At 31.3% G+C, this 5,761-nt stretch overlaps 1 long non-coding RNA gene across 2 annotated transcripts; it reads left to right on the forward strand.

Annotated features, from left to right (window-relative positions):
* The first annotated feature begins 276 nt into the window (after nucleotides 1–276).
* LOC148293307 (uncharacterized) lies at nucleotides 277–1,794 on the forward strand. Of its 2 annotated transcripts, none has more exons than XR_015825845.1 (3): nucleotides 277–509; nucleotides 606–693; nucleotides 1,389–1,794. It is a non-coding gene; the product is annotated as an uncharacterized LOC148293307 (long non-coding RNA). The 2 variants fall into 2 exon arrangements; XR_015825846.1 differs by having other exon boundaries at nucleotides 282–509; nucleotides 1,401–1,794.
* Nucleotides 1,795–5,761: the final 3,967 nt, after the last annotated feature.

A 5,761-nucleotide genomic window follows, 5' to 3' on the forward strand; every position in this document is an offset into this window, starting at 1 on the left:
AATCCCCCACAAGGTTTTTAAAATTTTACCGTGACAAAAAAACAGTGAAAAATATATAATATATATGGCAATATAATACTATGTAATAGGTGTAGGTAGGGGTGGGCATCTCATCCGAATTATCCGCGTACCGACCGTACCGTACCGACGGTTTGGTTTGGTTTGGTTAAATAATTATTTTTTAATTTTAATTATTCCGATCCGATCCGTACCGAAACGTTTGGTTTGGTTAACGGTTAACAATATCCCTTATCCGACGGAAATCCGTACCGATCCGATATTTATAATTATTTAATTATTTAAGTACTTATATATGTATCTATTTATTAGTGGCTGGATATTAAGTTATTGTAGACTGCGAAACACTGAAACACTACCTACATTAACCCTAAAATTTGACTTTCCATCTTTTAGTTTCATCTAGCCGTCCTCTAACACCCAAACATCTTAACTTTCTCTTCTCTCTGTTAGCTTAGCCGCACAACCATCGCTCTCATCTCTCTGAGCAGGTATGTTGACTCAATATTTTGTAAGACCCAACCTCATTTCACATTGATTTGATAGGCAAGATAAGAACTCTTATCGTTTAAATTTTTTATTCACAGGGTATTTTGCATAAGAAGAACTCTTATCATTTCACACTGATTTCTACAGCAACCATCGCTCTCTTATCTTCTACAATCGCTCCAAAAGGTAATTTGCTTTTTAAATTTTATTTTTTTTTCTTAGCCCAGCAGAAAAATAAAGAAGAAAAACAAAAAGGAGATGAGAAGTTGCAGACGGACCTGCAACTTTTCTTTCTTTTTTGGTACAAAACGTGGCAAATACAATGATTAAAGCTATATGAATTGGAACATGTTGACTATTCAAATGTGCACAAGGAATCTTAGTATTTAAATATTGTAAGGAATTGCTGATTGAGATTGAGATTTTTGTTGTTGTTTTAGTGGGGACTATTTGTTTTCTGGGTAGTTTTGGTGCTTGTTTGATTTGTGTTGTGTTGTGTTGAGAGAGAGAGAGAGAGAGAGAGAGAGAGAGAGAGAGAGAGAGAGAGAGTATGTTGATGATGAATAGCATGGAGAGTGGTGTAGTTCAAGACGGTGTGGTTTTTAATATTATGATTTTGATAAAGGATATGCATGTAGAAGCAATGGGTGTGGTTTTTAATATTATGCATTTTGATAAAGGTAGTTTTGGTAATTGTAGTTTGTTTTGGATATTATTTAAATAAATTTCTTTGTTTGCAAAGTCGATCTTTTAGTTTTCATATGTATATCAAGGGTCCTATGAAATTTTATTTGAAGTAAAGATTAAATATTGTGCTAGTTAAAGTTTACTTCATTAGGTGTTTTTAGCTATCCGAGTTAACATTGATTTTTAATCTTTAGTTTCAATTGCAGAAAGCCTTCAGTTCATCTACTAGTCCTATGTCAAACATAAGTTCAACTCCTACACCAACCTCTGCACAAACTGTGGATATTTCATCAAATGCTATTTCATCACTTCCACCACAGAATAACTTAAAAAGAAAAGCTGCAGCTCGGTCTAATGTGTGGGAACATTTTGATAAGATAAAGAAGGAAGAATGTACAAATGATGATGAACCTAGGTGCATATGTAAGTATTGTAAGCAAGATTATGGATGTGACTCCCGTAATGGTACGTCTTCCTTATGGTATCATTTAAAGACTATATGTAGGACATCTCCACTTAGAGAAGCCAAAAGTCAAAAAATCTTATCGTTTGGCAAGGAGGATAAGAGTAGTATAGTGAGTTGGTCCTTTAGTAAGGAGAGATCTAGACTTGCATGTACACCGTGTAGGTGCCTTCCGGGCTTGAACCTTCACTTAGTGATGATAGTCTCCATTTGAGGAACCTGAGTGTACACAGTATTGAACTCGGCACCTTTGACCAAACTTCAACATATCCCACACATAGTTAGTTGAGACTTGGATGCGGGGTAGCGCTATTTATGGCCATGCGCTAATCTTGATTCTCATGAGAGTTACTAGAGAATAGCCCAATTCTCATAGTCGCGGCCTCACGACGTCTCTCACTTAGGTGAGTTCTCCAAGAGTACATGTGACCTGCACCCTGCGGGAGTTTGCCCGCCTCGAAACTCATTCAGGGATAAATCCCTTCCTGACGTCACATAAAATAGCACTTTTGCCTTAGGGATGAGCAGAAGAATATCTCAAGGATATCTCCATAGTTTTATGAGTGCTATATGAGTCACGCAATATGGATTGTTTCTACCACATTGAACTTCCTTCATGGGATCTCCAATCACAGAAGTTGGGTTACCTCCCTAGGTGACTCCCTTATGGGCTTAAGCACATCCCCCTCGACATTTTGCATTAATAGCCTCCTCCACGAGGCATGCATATCAAGACTAGCCTTCACAAGGCATATATAATGTAGGTCATATCTTTATTCTTCGTTTTAGCGCGCTCTAAACGTGCATGTTATTGGAAATATTTCCTACACAATCTTGCACACAAACGATTAGTGGATTTCACCTCAGTATAATCGGAAATTAGATACGGATTGGTATACATTTAAGTATAACAAAAAATATCATACATTAAATCTTATGATCAAGAGTACCTCTTAAGTCCATGAAACTTTGAGTACACCTGCTACCACTTATGAACAACAATATAACAATTAATTCTTTAAATAAATTTAACTATAAACACTGAGTATTTTAGGATACTCTTACTCCCTTTTGTGCACTCAAAGTGGCTGAAATCATGATCGCATATCCAGGTTGAAATTGTATCTTCTTGATTCTCAATAGGAACCTATAAGACAATAAGAAGTCTCTACCAAAATTTTATACCAAGGTAATCATTAGTTGCACACATTTTCATATCAAAATTGAAGACAAATTAGTCTCATAATAAAATTTTATAATATAAACAAATTTCACACGGACACAACATGTTTGCCAAGGAAATATAAAATTATTATGTCACTAAATGAATGTAATGAATCTTTCCCACGAGAGCATAAAGATTGAAAACACACTCAAAATTTTGGGAAAGAGAAAAGGAAAGCCTACATAAATGAATCTAATATTTTCCAGCATAAAAGCAAAAATTGCTTAATGATAGTAACAAATAAAATTACAGCAATAAAGTTCCCATTTAGAAAAGTTCAACTTCCACAAATTGTCTACACTGTTTTTAAAATAAAATAAATTAAGAATGCAAAACTTTTATAATAAGTATACAACATAACTTTAGTTTTAAAGAGGTAATTAAAACCACTCAAAATCTATATAAAAAAAATTGATATTAATTTTGTATTTGAAATACCCACAAAAATTACAACAAATACCTACATAGTTAAGGAAAACTCAACCCCCACAAATTTAAGGGAATTTGCAAAATATATGAAGATTATACTAAATTTATATTTAATTTTAAATTCGTAAGATATGCCAAAATACTTTAGAGGATTTACGGGTTGAAAACCTTACACCAAAATTCAAAATTAAATGCCGCTTACAGTGATATAATTTATCATCTATGTCAGTTTTCTCCAGAAGGTTTCACAAAGTACACTTCCTGGCAATTAACTCAATGTGGCAGCTATCAAGACTTCACACTCAAAAGAACATTAGTTCACTTAATATATTTTATCAAGATTAACTCAAGTAACTAATATGAAGGATTGCACAATTGAAACATATAGGCGTTGGCAACTTTAAAAAGAATCCAAGGCATTAAAACAAAGATGTAATTAAATTGCATAAATGTTTAGTAATGTTAAATGCAATAAACACCCAACAATATCAACAACTGTTGCCAGACATAAATCTCTAAACGTCCTAAAATTGATAATATGCAATTGCGGCACTAAAGTTTTGAAATTAAAGCTGCAGTAAATAAAATTATCTCGTAATTGAATGTGCAATGCAAAACTTCTAAATAAGTTAATATCAATTAACCAATTTTCGAACAAAAAAAACTAACGTCCAAAACCAATTATAGCATATTGGAATACTTTATATCCGGGAAATTAATCTCAACATAAAATAAGTAATGAAATTTTGAAACATATATGCATATGCATAAAATATAATTTCTCCACAAATATAAAAGTTTTGATTCTCAACATTTATGTATCAGTCAACTAGCTAAGGTTTTAAATAGTAGTGGATTGCCTCCCAAATTAGACCAAGGTATATTAAACTAATGCATTTACTACCCAAAAAAAACTGTATGTTTTTCTCCTAAATTCAAAGCAATGACAGTCAGCAAATAAAGAATAATTAGGGTCAATAAAACTTGCAATAATGTCACATAAACTCTCTGCCCTTTTTCACAAAAATTAATATCTATAAATGAAAATAAATAATAAATATAACAATTGAATACACAATAGGCCAAAACTAAAATTGACGCAATATTAGATTTTGAATTCAAAATGAAACTACAACTTCAAGAATTTGAAACCAAAGTAAGTAGTATACCGATTTGCGAAAATGCAACAATTGATATTCAAATCAAAGTTATCTTCATAAAAGGAAAACTTAATTGTCTGTTGACCAATAATGCTTTATTCCTTCATAATACATTAAACCACATAAAGATAGTGTATAAAAATCCAACGTTAAAAGTAATTAAATGCTAATATCAAATCAATTTAAATTAATTTGCAGTTTTTTTTTTCTGAATTAAAACAAAGAAGGTATTAGCACAAAATTTCATTAAGTTCATAACCATGTTAAGGGCAATAATCACCCAACATTATTAGCAACTTTATTGCCAAAATAAATGTAGGAATTGAAAACAAGTGTGACCATTAGGCCAAATCTCGAAAATTAATTTCAACAAGAAAAAGTATTTTTGTCTTTTGAAAAAGTGTAAGTGTATGCAATCAAGAAAAAGTATACTCATGAATTGACATTTCTAGATTAAGTAAAACAATAAACAGACACAATACAAACTCTGATTTGTAAAGAACAAAGGGACCATGTAGATAAGATCATGAAATAGATTTCCATTTTCCATTTCCATTTCAGGTTATTTATTTATTTATTTAAAATTTGACAAAACTAAACAAGTGCCAAATGATAAGTTTCTGTATTGTCTTATTCACAAAATTCAAACTAAGTTAATTTCTTCGAATCACATAAATTTATAGCAATGCTCACACTTGCATAAGATAAAGAATTAATTGGTAGAACTTATCTTGTGGTACATGATATTGGACCCCTGATACCGATTCCATCATAACTCCAAATTGAAAATAACGCAAATCTCTATTCCCATAAATAAGATAAACCTTGAACACAATCGTTAGTGCAATATATATGTACATTTATATAAAATACTCGAAAGACACCACACATAACGTAATTTGATCCATTTTCCAAAAACTAAAGATAATTGATATCCAAAATCAGCAATAATATGATTAATATACCAACGCTATTGAAATAAGGTCATTAATTAGACATATTAATAAAATAAGTTGCAGAACTTTACAAAATATCAATTAGTCAATCCAAATGAATGGTCAGTGTAATGTAAATTATTAATTAAAGAAAATATATTAATAGGCTCTTAAATTTCATCAAGGCAAACTCTCAATTTCAAAATACAAGTGTTCTTTGAATAACTTACAACTGCAAATCACAAATTAAATATACAACTAAAATTTATACAGAGGAATAATGTCTGAATAAAAATTTAGAGGAATAATAGCATAATCATAAGAGTCACAATTTCAATAATTCAAAGTATATAGC

Source organism: Prunus avium, chromosome 7 (genome assembly GCF_965620075.1).
Source record: "Prunus avium chromosome 7, drPruAviu1.hap1.1, whole genome shotgun sequence".
NCBI classification, from domain to species: Eukaryota; Viridiplantae; Streptophyta; class Magnoliopsida; order Rosales; family Rosaceae; genus Prunus; species Prunus avium.